Source organism: Pan paniscus, chromosome 16 (assembly GCF_029289425.2).
Source record: "Pan paniscus chromosome 16, NHGRI_mPanPan1-v2.0_pri, whole genome shotgun sequence".
NCBI lineage: Eukaryota > Metazoa > Chordata > Mammalia > Primates > Hominidae > Pan > Pan paniscus.
In genome coordinates this window covers 55,024,427-55,042,575 of record NC_073265.2, presented here as the reverse complement: position 1 = coordinate 55,042,575, position 18,149 = coordinate 55,024,427, and the positions used below count along the sequence as shown (strand labels likewise).

General features: G+C 40.5%; 1 protein-coding gene across 4 annotated transcripts in view; it reads left to right on the top strand.

Moving 5' to 3' along the window:
- Positions 1-1,728: 1,728 nt before the first annotated feature.
- DENND4A (DENN domain containing 4A) overlaps positions 1,729-18,149 on the top strand; it is a 133,137-nt gene continuing 116,716 nt past the window's right edge. For 2 of the 4 annotated variants that reach the window (XM_003827976.7, XM_024925734.5), the window contains exon 1: positions 1,835-1,973. The gene's annotated coding sequence lies outside the window, so the exon portion shown is untranslated. Of the gene's footprint in view, positions 1,974-18,149 lie in introns of all 4 variants that reach the window. The other 2 variants (XM_034938962.4, XM_057299946.2) reach the window with 2 other exon arrangements.

Genomic DNA, 18,149 nt, shown 5'->3' with positions numbered 1-18,149 from the left:
ACAATGGCTCATGCCTGTAAACCCAGCACTATGGGAGGCTGAGGTGGGTGGATCACTTGACCCCAGGAATTCAAGACCGGCCTTAGGCAACATAGTGAGACATAGTCTCTACAAAAAACAGAAAAATTTGCCGGGTGTGGTGGTGGGCACCTGCAGTCCCAGCTACTCCAGAGGCTGAGGTGGGAGGATCAATTGAGCCTGGGAGGGAGGCTGTAGTAAGTCGTGATCAGGCCACTGCACTCCAGCCTGGGCAACATAGCAAGACTCTGTGTCAAAAACAAGTCTTTTTTTACAGCTTTAACTGACATACAGAGGACTACATATATTTAAAGTATGCAACTCGATTGTTTTGTTTTGTTTTAAAGCAAAATCTTGCTCTGTCACCCAGGCTGGAGTGCAGTGGCACAATCTCGGCTCACTGCAGCCTCCGGCTCTGGGGCTCAAGCGATCCTCCCACCTCAGCCTCTCAAGTAGCTGGGACCACAGGCGCACGCCACCACGCCCGGCTAATTTTTTGTATTTTTGGTGGAGACAGGGTTCTCACCATTTTGCCAGGCTAGTCTTGAACTTCTGAGCTCAAGCTGACCCTCTTGCCTCGGCCTCCCTAAGCGTTGGGATTACAGGCATGAGCAAAGGCGCCTGGCCTCAGTTATTTTTATAACCTTTATAGCATGTTTCCCCTTAAAATGTGCTGAAGTACTTTTTTATTGTCCCTCTTCTCCCACTAAACTGCAGTTTCCTGAAGGCAAAGGTTTTCTGTTTCCCTCACCACTGTGCACCCTCTGTATGGATGTTTGTTGACTGAATGAATGAATATAATGAAAGAACTGGAGGTAGGAAATAAAGTTGTAAACTTGGTTAGTAAAAGGCTATGCAATTTAGGAAAAGTTGACTTCAAAGCAGAGGGATTTTGGGGGTCCTGTTTCTTCTTTCATTTGTCCATGGAATAATGTCTAACATTTATTGAGTACTTTCAAGCACTATACTAAGTACTTCACAGGTACTATAGAATTTAGCTCCCGAGCAACCCCATGGGGGTAATCAAGCTTTATTAACCTCATCTGTCAACAGCCATCAATGGTGGAGAGCCACAGTCAGGTTTAAGTAGGCCGTATCCAATTAATCCAAAGTAATCGACACCCCGTCAGTCAACAATAGCTGTTTCATCAACGTACTTTTCGGAGAAACCCCCTGAATTCCCCGCTTTACCTTTCTATCTTGGGACCGAAACCTACTCGGCGGTTGCTAACCCTTAAGGGAGTTTCCTGGAGAATGTGAGCACCCTTGGTGGAGTGAGCAGCAGCTGCTCAGATCTAGCAAGTCTGAGACGAACCGAGCAAGGCAATCTTAGGACTCCCAGAGTGCCGGGGAGGAAGGAAGAAACAGGTCAGTTGGCGCGAACTGGATTCTTGTGCCTCTGGGTGACGAAAGGTGAAGGGATTGTACGCTTCGCCCACGCCAGCCTGGGGCTTGGGATCTCCTGACCCGACGGGGAACCGCGGCGCGTTTCCCCAACTACACCGCACGTCACGGGCTAAGGCGACTTAGTCCCGCCCACCTTCTCCGCCCCATTATCAGTTTGGCGCTAGGACCCCACGACCCTCAACTCGGCCCTCTCCTCCCACTCGGGCCAGATCCGGCCTTCGATTGGTGCTCGCGGGCGTGATTCCCGCCCCCGCCCCTTCCGTCATTGCCAAGATGGCGCCGGTCGCGGTGGCCGCGGAGGCTAGAGTCGGAGAAAGAGGCGGAGGCAGTGGCGGCCGCGAGGGGAGGGGGAGTCCCGTCTGACTGAGACGGCAGGCCTGGGCGGGCGGGCGGGGGTGCCGCGAAGGGCGGAGCGCCGGGCTGGGGATGAGCTAAGCGGGCTCAGAGCGCCGCGGCATTCAGCCCCTCGTGTCCCGCTACCGCGCGTGAGGGATTCCGGCGCCGCTCTCCGAGCTCAATCCGCTGCTCGCACGGGAGCCAGCTGGGAGGTGAGTGCGGGGGCGGCGACCCGGGCAGCGGTGGCAGGTGGAGCTGTCACGGCCCGGAGAGGTGACAGCCGGGGGCGCGGGAGCGGGGCGGGCGGGTTCGGGGAGGCGGCACGGATGGCCGAGATCTCCGCCCGAGAGCTCCTGAGATCCGGGAGGTGCTCCGCGGCTCGGTCCGCCCCGGGATGGCGCGGCGGTGCTGAGAGTAGCACCCGCGCCTCTGCGTCGGACGCGTGGGGGGCTCCTGTGTTTTCATTCCAGATTTTCTATTCCAGGCTGGCCTGGGGCTGTTGTTATTTGGGAGTGGGGGCGGGGAGGGGGAGGTCCTGGATCTGGGATTTTGACAAGCCCGTTACGTAAGTCGGAGGTGGCTTCCCGGAATCCCACCTGCTCGGTATCTGAGACAGGCGGCGGGGGGAGCCCGGGGTGCCTGCAGGCCCACTTTTCCTCCCAGGGTCTGTTCAGCCTTCCCCGGCCCGCGGGCACGGGTTCTGCGTGAGCGCGGCCAGCGTCCAAGTTGGCCAGTTTTTTTCTAGTCTTTTTGGGGGGGTGTGTGGTGGGGGAAGGGAACTGTTCCTGGTTACCACCATTCCCTTTGAAGTTTATTGCTTTCTGGAGGTGGGGGGCAGGAAAAACAGTAAAAAGCTTGTGACCTAAAATTGGGTCGCAGCGACAGCTTTTCATTATCGTGCTTTTAAATGACAGATGTGCTGGAAGATTGTTGTTGTTGTTCCAATGTGCTTTTAATTCAAACGTATGGTTACGCCTAGAACCGTAGAGAGAGGTTTTTGTCTTATAGGACAGTTATTTCTTGTTTGCAACAGCAGGACAGGCATCAGTCAACAGGCATGTATTTATTTGAGGAGAAAACGCGTGTCAGCCAGCTAGAGACCCGTGAGGGCAGAAATTGTATTACTCTGTGAATATGTTATTCTTTAAAATGTATTATACGTTAATGAAAAGAATAGCCCGAATGTAAAAGAAGTCTTACAAGATTACAAGCTGTTATTTGGTGTGTATATAGTCTCCTTCTATTTTCTGTTTACCCTAGTATACCTCTTCTCTCCTTGGGGGAGGAGGTGGAGACACCTGTAAACAGCGTAGCCCCGGTTACGCTGATCTATTGTAGTACATTTGGGATTATTTTAAGAAGTATTCTGGGGGACCTAAGATTGGGTAATAAGTAAGGACTCTTGAGCAAGTTATTCAGTTTATGTTGATAGCGGTTCTGGGATTCGACTTCTGAAAACTTAAGTATACAAAATTTCTGAGCTGTTTGAACCCTGTTTGAACTTAAAATAAAATATTATATTTGGCTTCTTTTTTGGAAACTGTTTTGGGCAGAATTAAACATTTTCGGCAATTTTTACTTTATTTTCACGATTTCCTTTTGAACCACAGCTCTCAGTAGGAGTCCAGAACAGCATATGTTATCATCATCATTATATATAATATGTTACATAATTTTCTTTTTCTGAATGATTAAACATAGACCTACTTCACTGTGGAGTTTAATTTTTGTTTTATATTATTTTTTAAGCCCCTTCCATTCTGGGATCACTGTGGAATTTTATAACAGTGTACTTGCTGAGAAAGTTAATTGATCTTGATACCAGTCGCAAATTGGGAATAAATATAGATAACTTTTGGTCCAAGTTTTAAACTTATATACACAATTTTACATTTTTGAAAATTGGTGAAGCAATATGAATTTTTTGTCTGTGCAAGAGAGCCAGGAAGTTGATGCTGATTTGTTCTGAACTTTTCCACATGAATTACCACTGGTTTAAAGAGTTATTGATTCTCAAGTTCCTGGAACTGTTGTCCTATTTCTGGTAACTTGAATAGTATTTAGTATAATTGGGAGGCTAGAAGAAGAGACTACATGACATTTATTAATTCATTAAAAAAATTATGGCAGAATTATAAAATAAAATTAGCTGGGATTAATAGAATTGTAAAATAAAAGTAGCTGGGACTACAGGCGTGCACCACCGTGCTTGGCTAATTTTTGTATTTTTTGAGACGGGGTTTCGCCATGTTGCCCAGACTGGTTTTGAACTCGTGAGCCCAAGCAATCTGCCCGCCTTGGCCTCCCAAAGTGCTGAGATTACAGGCGTGAGCTACCGCACCCGGCCAGTTATTACTCTTATAACTGCTATTATAAAACTTGGTTTTCCACTGAGTGATATTAGTTACATTATATTTTGTTGTTTGCAGAATTTTTCAAAGCATTCTATGTCCTACAAAAACCTACTTAAAGCACTGATGCAGATAGAGGTGTTTGGTATATAATAAACCTTGTGCTATTCCTACTTAAATTGATGGTGCGTTGTTCTAGGTGGAAAACAAAAGTTGCTCTAGCAGGAAAATTGACTTGTTATTCTTGCCTTCTCTGATGTCAGAGACTTATCTTTGTGGGATTTTTCCTTTTTCCTACCACAGGTAGAAGAAGAGTGACTGAGAATAGCTGATACATTTTTCTTCCTTATTTTTTTTTAATCTAATACCCTAGATTGATTGTTTATTCAGTAGAATTTGTGGGAGGATGCTGGGCGTGGAGGGAGTCAAGCACACCACACTTTATTATTGTATATCATAGTTATCACTTTGAATTCTACAAGACCAATGTAGAAATGTACTTTTAAGAAGTGATTACGCCCTATGAGGTGGCTCACGCCTGTTATTACAGCCCTTTGGGAGGCCAAGGCAGGAGGATCCCGTGAGCCCAGGAGTTTGAGACTGCAGTGAGTTATGATTGTGCCACTGCACTCCAACCTGGGCAACAGAGTAAGACCCTGTCTCAAAAAACAAAAGTTTTTTTAAAAACTTAACATTTTATAAGAGTGGAACAATTTTAATAGTCAAATGCATTATAATATGGGAATGGTGAAATTAATGATAATCTATATGGTGGATACAACTTCTAAAAATCATTTTAAAAATGTACTGACATAAGAAAGTATAATATAATAGTTAAATGCATTATAATATGGGAATGGTGAAATTAATGATAATCTATATGGTGGATACAGCTTCTAAAAATCATTTTAAAAATATACTGACATAAGAAAGTATAATATAATAGTCAAATGCATTATAATATTGGAATGGTGAAATGAATGATAATCTATATGGTGGATACAGCTTCTAAAAATCATTTTAAAAATGTACTGACATAAGAAAGTATAATATAATATTAAGAGAAAAATTAGAATATAAAGAAACATATACATGTAAATGGCAAAAAGATTTGCAGGAGACATATAAAATAGTAAGAGATGTTATCCCTGGGTGATCGGATTATGGGTAATTTTTATTTTAGTTTTTGTGCTTTTCTCTATTCTGAATAATTATTACTTTTTTTTTTTTTTTTTTTTTTTTTTTTTTTAAGACAAGTCCTGGCTCTATCACCCAGGCTGGAGTGCAGTGGCGTGATCTTAGCTCACTGCAACCTCCACCTCCTGGGCTCAAGCCATCCTCCCACCTTGGCCTCTTAAGTAGCTGGGACTACAGGTGTGCACCACTGTGCTTGGCTAATGTTTGTATTTTTTGAGATGGGGTTTTGCCATGTTGCCCAGCCTGGTCTTGAACTCGTGAGCCCAAGTAGTCTGCCCGCGTTGGCCTCCCAAAGTGCTGAGATTACTGCACCTGGCTGGTTATTACTCTTAAAATTACAAAGAAGACATTGAAATATTTTCAAGGGTCATAGGAGAAAATACTGAAAATCCCAAATAACTATTGCTACAGTAGGAAAACTGTCTTAAGATTCATTGTTAGCAAAACTAACCCAAAATATCATGCTTATTTGCATTACACAATAATAGACACAGCTTGTAATTTAGATGAAGGTGTTCTCTTAACCAGCACTGGCCAAGCGCAGTGGCTCACGCCTGTAATCCCAGCACTTTGGGAGGCCGAGGTGGGCGGATCGCAAGGTCAGGGGATCGAGACCATCCTGGCTAACACGGTGAAACCCTGTCTCTACTAAAATACAAAAAATTAGCCGGGCGTGGTGGCAGGCGCCTGTAGTCCCAGCTACTCGGGAGGCTGAGGCAGGAGAATGGCGTGAACCTGGGAGGCGGAGCTTGCAGTGAGCCGAGATAGCGCCACTGCACCCCAGCCTGGGTGACAGAACGAGACTCTGTCTCAAAAAATAAATAAATAAATAAATAACCAGCACTAACCTTGTAATAGTTTTACATATGTGGATTTTTGTGTCATTAAACATTGCTTCTCTCCAAGCTTTTTCTTTCCTCCACCAAAGCTGTTCTGTGTTGACAGTGCCACCTATTGATGGATTCCTCTGCTTAGTCATTTCCCCATTACTTCATCAGTCAGTAGGCAATGGTCTTTGATTATGAGATGCCAGATAATTTGCTAGTTATTGAGATTACAAAGGTAAATAAATGAATAGTGATTTCTGCTCTCAGACCCTGGGTCACAATGCTTTTTTTGCTTTCTGGACCATCAGTACATATTGTGTACGCTGCTTTTCCTGTTTCTCTGCCAGTAGCCTGGCACCTTAGGCAGTATCTTTTTCCTGGTGCTCATATCCTTTTGTAACTTTCTTCATGGGAAGGTATGCTGTGAGTTCTAGACAAAAAATTTACAAATAAATTTTTGAAACATTACTTGATTGTAGGTTTGGGAATGCTGTATTTAGAAGGGCTGGGTATATATTCATCTATGGCCATTATTATTTTTAAAATGTGTGACACTTTCTTAGTTCCTACTTTGTGCTTCCTTCTGTTAAAAATCACAAGTAGAAAGCAAGAGAGAGAAGAGACAAAAAAGAAAGAGGTAGAAAGATATCAAGGGAATTTTCCTGCTAGTGTTATACTTTATTTTCACTGAGAATAGTGAGTCAGTAAAATGTATAGTAAGAGAGATACTGTTTCTGATATACTTTGTTAAAACCTGTCTCCCTTGATCTGTGTAAAAATGTGTTTTCCATATGTATGTTAAAGTGTATATACATACATAAGTTCACACAGTTTAGCTGTTTTTTCAAATGAAAGCTGAAATATGAAGATCAGAACTTTATTAAATTTCTTAATTTTATTGTAATATTGTTTTGTAGATGAGAGATTTTTATTTTTGAAAAGTTTTAAAAATAAATAGCAAAAATGTATACACCCACATACCCACATATAAAATGTTAACATATTTCATTTTTGCTTCAGATATATATTTAATTTAAAATAACTATTTATATCATAGTTATCACATTGAATTCTAAAAGAGCAATGTAGAACTTTATACTTTTCTTGAATATTACAGATCATGTTAAAGTCCCTTTTGTTCTCCCCAGTTTTATCCTCCTCACCTTCATCTCCCCTCCCAGAGGAAATTGTTTTAATGAATTTGATTTGTATCCTTCTAGTTTATCTTTTAATAAACTATATATATGAGCAATGACATGGCATTGCTTTGGGTGCTTTTGTAGAACATGTACATTGTAGTACATTTCAAATCATACTCCCTTGGTGTGAATCTTGACTCTGCTACTTAATTTTGTGACCTTAGGTAAGTTATTTAATCCTTTACATGCCTCAGTGTCCTCATCTATCACATAGGGATGATAGAGGTGTTCACTTCATACAATTGTTGTAAAAATTAAATGAGCTTATTTATTTGTTTTACTTATTTTTATTAATTTTTTTTTCTTTTTAGAGACTGGGTTTCATCATGTTGCCTAGGCTGGTCTCAAACTCCTGGGCTCAAGCAATCCTACCGCCTTGGCCTCCCAAAGTGCTGGGATTATAGGCATGAGCAACTGTGCCTGGCCTAAATGAGCTAATTTATATAAGGTGGTAAAAACTGAGCCTGGCACTAAAAAAAAAACAAAACATGTATGTTCTAGTAAGTTTAAGCAGCTGTTAATATGATTGTGTCATGGTATAATGGATTTTAAAGCTTGCTTTTTTCATTTTATTTTTTTCTGCCCACAATCCTTGTTGATACTGTAGGTGTAGTTCATTTATTTACACAGCTGTATAGTGTTCCAGTGAATGAATATATACAATTTATCATTTCTTCTGTTGATGAGCATTTAAATTGTTTTCATTTTTTATCTATTATAAACATTGCCTCATGAATATTCTTGTAGCTCCTGAAGCAACATGCCATAGTTTCTCCAGGTCATATACCTGACTGTCAAATTGCTGGGTCCTAGGATATAAATATTTTTCCCTTTATAAGATATTTATAGGATATTGCAAACAATTTCTGTTTTTTCATATCCTTGCCAGCAGTTAGGGTTATCAAATTCTTTGATTTCTTACTGATTTGTAAGTTTTTTTGTTTGTTTTTAGGTATTTTCAGGATAGTTACAAATGTTAGGAAAACTTATTTTTATTTGGCTTTTGAAGTTTCCAGATTTCTTGAACAGTGACCAATATGGACCCAAGTTACTGTAATTTTGTCCTATAGTATATATTGTTGATAGTGAGCTTTCCAATGTACTTTCTCCAAGTATGTTTAGTTATGCTCCTTTTCTGAGACCATGAGGAAGTGTTTCAGTGTTTCAGAATTCAATGTGATAACTATTATATACATAGTTATTTTCTATTAAATATATATCTGAAGCAAAAATGAAAAATGTTAATGCTTTATATATGAGTATGTGAGTGTATACTACATTTTTCGGTAATTTTATTTTTAAAACTTTTCAAAAATAAAAATGTCTCATGTGCAAAACAATATAACAACAAAAAGAATTTAATAATTTTTTTTTTTTTTTTTTTTAGAGACAGGATATTGCTCTGTCACCCAGGTTGGAGCGCGGTGATGCGATCATGGCTCACTGCAACCTCAACCCCTTGGGCTCAAATGATCCTCCTACCACAGCCTCCCGAGTAGCTGGTACTACAGGTACATGCCACCATTCCTGGCTAATTTTTTTTTTTTTTCTTGTAGAGACTAGGTTTTGCCATGTTGCCCAGGCTGGTCTCAAACTATGTGCCTGCCTTGGCCCCCCAAAGTGCTGGAATTATAATCGTGAGCCACCATGCCCAGCCTTTATCAATTTCTGATCTTTGTATTTCGGCTTTCATTTAGAAACAAAAAAAATATTTACCACTACAAAAGCCATGTGGATTTTTTTTTTTTGAGACAGAGTCTCGTTCTGTCACCCAGGCTGGAGTGCAGTGGTGGCTCACTGCAACCTCCGCCTCCCAGGTTCAAGCAATTCTTTGGTTCAGCCCTCCCAAGTAGCTGGGACTACAGGCATACACCACCATGCCTTGCTAATTTTTGTATTTTTTGTTAGAGGTGGGGTTTCACCATCTTGGTCAGGCAGGTCTTAAACTCCTGACCTAAAGTGATCTGCCCGCCTCAGGCTCCCAAAGTGCTGGGATTACAGGCATGAGACCCCGTGCCCGGCCCAGGTGGAATTTTTATTAATATAATTAGTACCACAGTTTTACTTTAGTCCCAAATTTGAGTGGCCTCCTCCTGCTTGGAGGAGGGTTTTCTGCTCCTGTAGTTCTTACCAATTAAGGAATCAAAATGTGCACATAAAAAAATGACTTATAGGCACTTACACATACAGTATTATAAATGGTTCATCAATGTTGAGATTATTTTGCACAATACTACCTGTATTTCTGTTTTTGTCCAACCCACTATACATGCCTTAAAGGACTAAAATCAGATTGGTTAAGGCAACAACTTCCCCATATTTTTATTTAATTTGAATAAATGTTTTCTTATAAAATATGTTTAGATTTACAGAAAAGTTACAGGGAGTTAAGGTATACCTTGCACCCAGTTTCCCCTATTTTTTTTTTTTTTTGTAAGAAATGGGGGTCTCGTCATGTTGCCATTGTCTGACATTTCAATGTTAAATTTGTCACCGTTAAGGAACTAATGTTGGTACATTACTACTAACTAAAATTCATTTATTTGGATTTTGTTAGTTTTTACCTAAGGTTCTTTTTTGGTTCCAGGATCCTATCCAGAATACGACAATACATTTAGTTGACATCTTGCCTTAGCCTATCTGGGCTGTGATGGCATTTCAGACTTTCCTTGTTTTTGATGACTTTGATAGTTTTGAGGAGTATTGGTCAGGGATTTTGTAGAATGTCCCTCAGTTTGGGTTTGTCTGATGTTTTCTTCATGGTTAGACTGGGATTATGGGTTTAGGGGAGGAGAGTCACAGAGATAAAGTGCCGCTCTCATTGCATCATATCAAGGGGAAATACTATCAGTACGGCTTATCACTGATATTGTTAACCTCGGTCACCAGGCTGAGCTAGTGTTTGCCAGGTTTCTTTACTGTAATGTTTTCCCGTACTCGTCTTTTTGGAAACAAGTCATTAAGTGTAGACCACACTCAGTAGGTCTGTTTTCTTAAAGGGGAGCTGTCTATAAAATTATTTGGAATTCTTCTGCTATGGATAGTCTTTTTTTCTTCTCCGTTTATATATTTATTCAATCATTTATTTATATATGTATGGACTCATAGATGGTTATTTTATACTTGGGGTCATAATCCTATACTACTTTATTTATTTTGTTGCTCAAATTTTTCTACCAACAGGACATACTCCATTGTTTTGTTTTTTGAGTACTTCCTTACTTTCTGGCACTAGAAGAAGTTCCAGACTCATCTTGTATATTTCCTGCCCCAGCCCTAGAATCAGCCATTTTTCCAAGGATCCCTGGTTCTATTTTTTGGTGAATCATGTTAGAAACCAAGATCTGGTTACTCAATGTGCTCATTGCTGTTGGAATATCATGACTTCTAGGCCTTTTCAGTGTATAGACCTGGAAAATATATGTATGTATACACATATATAACTATTATCTGTATCTATATTGAGGTAAACATGAGTTCATACTGATGTCTTTGACTATCAGTACTATATAGTTCATTCTGGCTTTACTCTGCTATCTATTACCTCCCTCTCCAAAAGTGAGAAATCTGGCTCACGCCATCTGACATCTATTAACTTATTTGTTCAGTCCCATCGTCCATGTACAGCACTTTTAGAGTTGTTAACCTGTATCTCCATGAGAAATGCCTTTACCAAAAAAGAACGGTGCTTATGTACAGTTCTTTTTGTTGTTAAGAGTTTCCAGTTTCAAGTTTCCCAAAGTTACTTAAATCAAACCTTTTCCCCTGACGTCTGTATTTTAATTTTATTTTTAATAAATTGATCTAAATTACATGGTAATTATATATAAAGCTTATAAAAAATTTCCCTTGCCCAACTAAAGATCTTTAGCTTTAGATGTGTTTTTTTTTCCTCCTGACTTTTGTGACCAAAAAAAAAAAAAAAGATCCCTTCCATCAGTAGTATTTCCTGAGGTTTAGTCAGAATAGCACTGCTTCATTTGGTTGTTAGTTGACATCTTTACATTTGGACTAAGAATTATTATTGCTTCAGATATTTTTAGTGGTACATATTGATAAATGCTCTTTGATAGAGCATTAAGATTACTGCAACTAAACAAATATGTAATAATATTTGAAAGCTTAAAATGTACCTGTATTCTTGTGGTAACTTTGTATGTTTTAGCTAATTTAACTCCCCCAAGAAGTCTATGAGGTAAATAATTATTTTGCCCATTTATTTTTATTTTATTTTTTTGTTTTCAGGGTATGTGTATGTGTGTATGTGTGTGTGTTATTTTGCCCATTTTAAAGATGAAGAAGTTAAGACACAGAGATGTTAAACAACTTGTCCGAGGTCACATTGCTAGTAAATGACAAAGCTGCAGTTTGCAACCAGTCTGATTGTGGAGCCTGCACTCTTAATCACTTTGGCATATTATCTTTAAATAAATAAGAAAAGTTCGAAGAGTAGTAAGGGTAATGAAGGAAGTAAAACAGGGTGATCTGAGAGAATGAACGAAAGAGGGTCCTTAGAGTACTTCTTGGGGAAGCCGTCTCTTGGGAGATTGACACTGGACAAACAAGAAGGAGCCAGAAATGTGAAGAGCTGAGTGAGGAAAGAGGAATATCAAGTGCAAAGCCTTGCAATGCAAAGGGTCCTGGGATGTTTGAGAGCAGAAAGGCACCTGATGTGGCTAGGTGTAGTGAACAAGGGTGAAAACAGTCTATGAGGGCCTGTAACACTTACTATATGTGAGGTCCCGTGTAGTACATTGTTTAGTATTCACAGTCACCTACTATCTCAGTTTTGCAGATGAGAAAATAGAGTTGTCTGTATCAATGACAAGGGCCCTTGTGGGGCCCTAAAATCCTTTTTCTCTTATTTACTCTTTATCCCACTGTAGTTTAATTTCTACTTTTTCATATCACTAAACTTGCTCTTGTAAAGTAACCAGTGACAATAATACTTTCTCAAGAAACTCTGTCCCATTACTTCCACTATGCCATCCCCTTTTGTGTATTCGCTGCCTGTCCCATAAACAGTGGTGTTTCTGAGTTGGCCAGTTGCTCTTCTCAGCCTTCACATTGTTCTAAGTTACAGTTATCCCTATAGTTTCAGTTACCATGTATCTACCCATTACTCCCCAGGCCATTTTTTCCAGCATCAGTATCTTTCCAAAGCATCAGATTAGATTATTTTATTTATCACCTTCACTTCAACTCTTTTTGTCCAAACTGGACTTTATTTACCTATCTATAGTTTTTCTTTCAAAGACATCATGGACTACTGTTGACTTCATCAACCAAGGAAGAAACTTTGGAATCCTTCATGATTTCTTCCATCTCCCTCTCTCTCTCATTCCTTACATCCATTTATTTACTGAATTCTGCTGGATTTATCTCCTAAATATTTTTTGAATCAGTCACTTCCCCAGCATCCTTGTTCCAACTTCTGCATTATTAGGAACTATTTCCTTACTTTTTCGTAGTTTTCCTGTCTTCGGTTTTATCTCCTTGAGATTCACCTTCTCAGAATTGCCAGAATGGTATGTTTGAAACATAAACCTGAAAATTCTTTACTGACTCCCCATTGTCAACGTGATAAGGTTTTAGTATGTCATTAAAACTCTCCATGACTTGGCTTCTACCTGGTTCTCTAATCTTAACTCTAGTAATTTCTGCTTTCTACTTTCCACTCCAACTCTGCAGAGCTACTTTTTGAAGATTTGCTGAATATACGTACTATTTCTGAATTGTTGACCATTGCTTATGTAGTCCTTCTGCCTGGAATGCCTTTGTTTCCTCCTTCCTTTTTCTTTTTGCCTACCTAACTCCTTTACAACTTTTAGGACTCAGCTGGGCATTACTTTCTCTAGAACGCCTTCTCAGATCCATACTCTTACCTGGATAATTGGGTCCCTCCCAGAATAATCTATTGGTAACTATGTTATGGCTCAAGCACCCAGACCAGACATGGCACTCAGTAAGAATTTATGGAATGAACTATAGTATTGGAGAAGCAGGATAAAGTAGTTGGCTCCAGACCCAGACTGTCTGGGATTGAAACCTGACTTTGCTGTTTGACTGTGTTAACTCTGTGTACCTCATTTTCTTCCCTGTAAATGGGGTTATTGATGCCTTCATAAGGTGTTTGTGAAGCTTAAGTTTGCTAGTGCAAGTAAAGTACTTAGAACAATGCCTATGACTAATAAATATTCAGTAAGTAAGCTATTATAACTATTGTTGCCCTTAAATATTTTAATTTATGTATCTTCTCCACCAGGCTATGAATTAGTGAATGAAAGAACAAACCAACTAATCCTGGGTTTTAAAATCAAAGACACAACCCTAGCTTTTGAAAATGTCATGGAAAGTTGACCATTAGTCTTTCTAGGAGGTCCAACATTTGGTGTCCTATCACAAATTTGAAATTGGTATTGATGATGATTAGTATTTCTTAATTGTACCACTTAATTAGTTGCTTATTTAAAATTCAGCATACTTTTCTTATTAATAGCACTGTTTAAACTCTAGGAATGCCCTTTACTTACTTTTAATCTTCATTTAATCTGTACTGTAGCATTTAACTAGCCTTTTCTCTTTTGGATTAAGGTGTGAGGGAGGTAGCTGTACTAAGACTATATTTTTTTATTCGGGCATAAATGAAAGCATGTTATAGAGAAAGGTTGAACAAGAGCACAGAATGGGCCTAGCAGGGTGGTGCACACCTGTAATCCCAATGCTTTGGGAGGCCAAGGCGTACAGATCTCTCGAGCCCGCAATATGTCATTAAAAATTATTGATACCTCTGCCTTCTTCCATTATTGTAAACAGTTACAATAAATCTTTACTTAAATTTTTTTTTTCCCTGCTAGGTGTGGTGGCTCATGCCTGTAATCCCAGTGCTTTGGGAGGCCAAGCAGGAGGATCACTTGAGCCCAGGAGTTTGAGACTGGCCTGGGCAACATAGCTAGACCCCATTTCTCCAAAAATAAATAAATAAATAAATAAATAAATAAATAAAGTCCAGACACTGTGGCTCACGCCTGTAATCCCAGCCTGGCCAACATGGCAAAACCCCATCTCTACTAAAAATACAAAAATTAGCTGGGCATGGTGGTATATGCCTGTAATCCCAGCTACTTGGCAGACTGAGGCACAAGAATTGCTTGAACCTAGGAGGCAGAGGTTGCAGTGAGCTGAGATTGCACTACTGCACTCTAGCCTGGGTGACAGAGTGAGACTCTTTCTCGAAAACAAACGAAAAACACCACCTAGCTAGCCAGGCATGGTAGTGTTCCCCTGTAGAGGCTGAGGTGGGAGGATCACTTGAGCCCAGGAGTTTGAGGCAGCAGTGAGCTATGATTGTGCCACACACCCCAGCCTCAGCAACAGTTGCTTGTCTTTAAAAACAAAACAAACAAACAAACTAAAAAACAGCTTTTTTTTTCCTTCTCTCTTTTTTTTTTTTTTGAGACAGAGTCTCACTCTATCTCCCAGGCTGGGGTGCAATCTCGGCTCACTGCAACCTCTGCCTCCCAGGTTCAAGCGATTCTCCTGCCTCAGCCTCCCGAGTAGCTGGGATTATAGGTGCGCACCACCATGCCTGGCTAATTTTTCTATTTTTAGTAGAGACGGGGTTTCATCATGTTGGCCAGGATGGTCTTGAACTCCTGATCCCAGACGATCCACCTGCCTCGGCCTCCCAAAGTGCTGGGATTACAGGTGTGAGCCACTGCGCCTGGCCTTTTTCCTTCTCTTGAATTTGTATCTTGAGATTAACAAAGGTTTTTTTTCCTTCTAATTTTTATTTATTTATTCTAGACATGTGGTCTCGCCATATTCCCCAGGTTGGCCTCAAATTCCTGGGCTCAAGCCGTCTTACTGTCTCTGCCTTCTGAGTGGCTGAAACTGTAGGCATGCACCACCTTATGGGGCCCTAAAATCCTTTTTATAGCAGTCAGTATTTAATTGCTTGTTGGCCTCCTCTGAGCTGAAAGCAACATAGCCTTTTTTTTTTTTTTTTTTGATGCGGAGTCTCGTTGTGTCACCCAGGCTGGAGTGCAGTGGCGTGATCTCAGCTCACTGCAACCTCTGCTTCCCGGGTTCAAGCGATTCTCCTGCCTCAGCCTCCTGAGTAGCTGGGATTACAGGCACGTGCCACCATGCCCAGATAATTTTGTATTTTTAGTAGAGACAGAGTTTCACTGTTAGCTAGGATGGTCTCGATCTCCTGACCTCGTGATCCGCCCGCCTCGTCCTCTCAAAGTGCTGGGATTACAGGCATGAGCCACTGTGTCTGGCCTGCAGCATAACTTTTTATATGCACTAGGAAACCAAAAAATTCGTGTGACTTCCTTTATTGTGATATTGGTTTTATCGTAGTGATGTGGAACCTAACCTGTAGTATTTCTGAGGTATAGCTGTAATGACTGTGGTACTGGGGAACGCTTTTTTTTTTTTTTTTTAGGTCACTGTATTTTACCACTGAGTATTTTAGTTGAGGACTCTGAAATGTCATGTTTTTAAGCTAAATGGGTGTAGATGGGTGGGGAAAACTATACAATGTTACTTTGACTTGTTAGATGAGACTGGCTGTTATCACCAGAGAAGAAAAACCTCACCCCCTTTTTGGTCAAAATTGTAGTAACTGATATTATTTTTCTTTAAAAAATAATTTGTTCAGATAAAGTCTAAGAAATTCCCTATTAATCTCTCATTTTTTCTGGACACCAGAACTTTGTAATAGAATTTTATTCATACTTACTCATAACTACACTGAAGTTGGATTTATAGAATATTGTTTGAAACTGCTGTTTGGTGAATATTTTTCATTTTATTGTGCTGAGGAATATGTGAAGATACCAGCTTAACAGCCTTTTTTTTTTGATACGGAGTCTCCCTCTGTCGCCCAGGCTGGAGTGCATTGGCCTGATCTCAGCTCACTGCAACCTCCGCCTCCGGGTTCAAGCGATTCTTCTGCCTCAGCCTTCCAGCAGCTGGGACCTGGGACTACAGGTGCATCCCACCATGCCCAGCTACCTTTTTATATTTTTATTTGAGACAGGGTTTCACCGTATTGGCCAGACTGGTCTCGAACTCCTGACCTCGTGATCTGCCCACTTTGGCCTCCCACAGTGTTGGGATTACAGGTGTGAGCCACTGTGCCCAGCCTAACAGCCATTTTTTTAAACAAAACTTTTTTTTCGCTTCCTTGATTAACTGATATTTTGCTTTTCTTTTTTGAGGTTTGTTTAATCAATTTTTTTGTTTGTGGCCCGGTGCAGTGGCTCACACCCATAATGCTAGTACTTTGGGAGGCCAAGGCAGGCAGGTCACTTGAGATCAGCAGTTCGAGGCCAGCCTGGCTAACATGACGAAACCCCATCTGTACTAAAAATACAAAAATTAGCCAGGCGTGGTGGTGCGTGCCTGTGATCCCAGCTACTTGGGAGGCTGAGGCTGGAGAATCGCTTGAACCTGGGAGGTGGAGGTTGCAGTGAGCTGAGATCATGGCACTGCACCCCAGCCTGGTCAACAGAGTAAGACTCTGTCTTAAAAAAAAAAAAATTGTTTGTAATTTAAAAAATGTAACCTGGCTTACCCAAAAAGGGAAATTAGTTCCCATTAGGCAAAGATGCTGGAGTTTTCACAGTACCCGATGATAGAAGTACAGCCAAGACTCATGAAGGGGAAGGGAAACCAGGAACTGGAAATTTATAACCCAGGCAGCTATTTTCTTTTTTTCTTTCTTTATTTTGAGACAGCGTCTTACTCTGTCGCCCAGGCTGGAGTGCAGTGGTGCTATCTCGGCTCACTGCATCCTCCGCTTCCCGGGTTCAAGTGATTCTCCTGCCTCAGCCTCCTGAGTAGCTGGGATTACAGGCACATGCCACCATGGCTGGCTCATTTTTGTATTTTTAGTAGAGATGGGGTTTCACCGTGTTGTCCAGGCTGGCCTCGAACTCCTGGCCTCAAATGATCCTCCTGCCTCGGCCTTCCAACTTGCTGGGATTACAGGCCACCGTGCCCAGCCCCATGCAGCTATTTTCTTACTACCCTGGGGTAACATGATTTCTCTGAGTCTTCCCGCTTTTCCACTTCATTTTTCTTACTTTGCATGTTGTCTTTCACCACTGCACGTGGATGGACATGTCTTCTAACTCTTAAATTCATATATTCGCTCATGGTTCTGTGATTTCATTCTGAACCTCTGGGAGAAAACTGAGTCTGAGGCAGGTATCTCTTTCTGGTCTAATCAGCTGTGGCCGATGAAGCCAAAGGTTCATAAAACATGGCTTTCAGGCCCAATTTTTATGGAAGGGGAATGATACAGGACATACAATTCTCAGAGGATAGGTGTGTAGGTAAATAGACTTTCTAAAAGGTGATGGATACAAAGGGATACTTAATGATTAAAAAAATTATGATTTTTATGAAATAAAAAAGTTACTGCTCAGTGGCTTTATATATAGTAGGAAACTTAAATTATTTCATCCCCAATCTATACATGATTATTGTGAAGACTAAAAATGTCTCCCTTTTTTAAGTAAAAAACAATGGAGGTGATTAGCTTCTGCATACAGAATTGGAAGTTTGAGTCATTATTTTATGAGCATATGTGTATGATGATATATACCTTCTTTAATATTAATACCATTAATACATCACATCATTCTTTATTTAGCAAACATTTATTGACTGACTTCTCTCTGCCAGGGAGTATGCTAAAACAGATATTTACAGAAATGGGGGTGTAACATAGCTTACTCTTAGTGCATAATCTAGTTGAGAAGAATAGATGTTCAAAGAAATAATTAGAATATTAATGG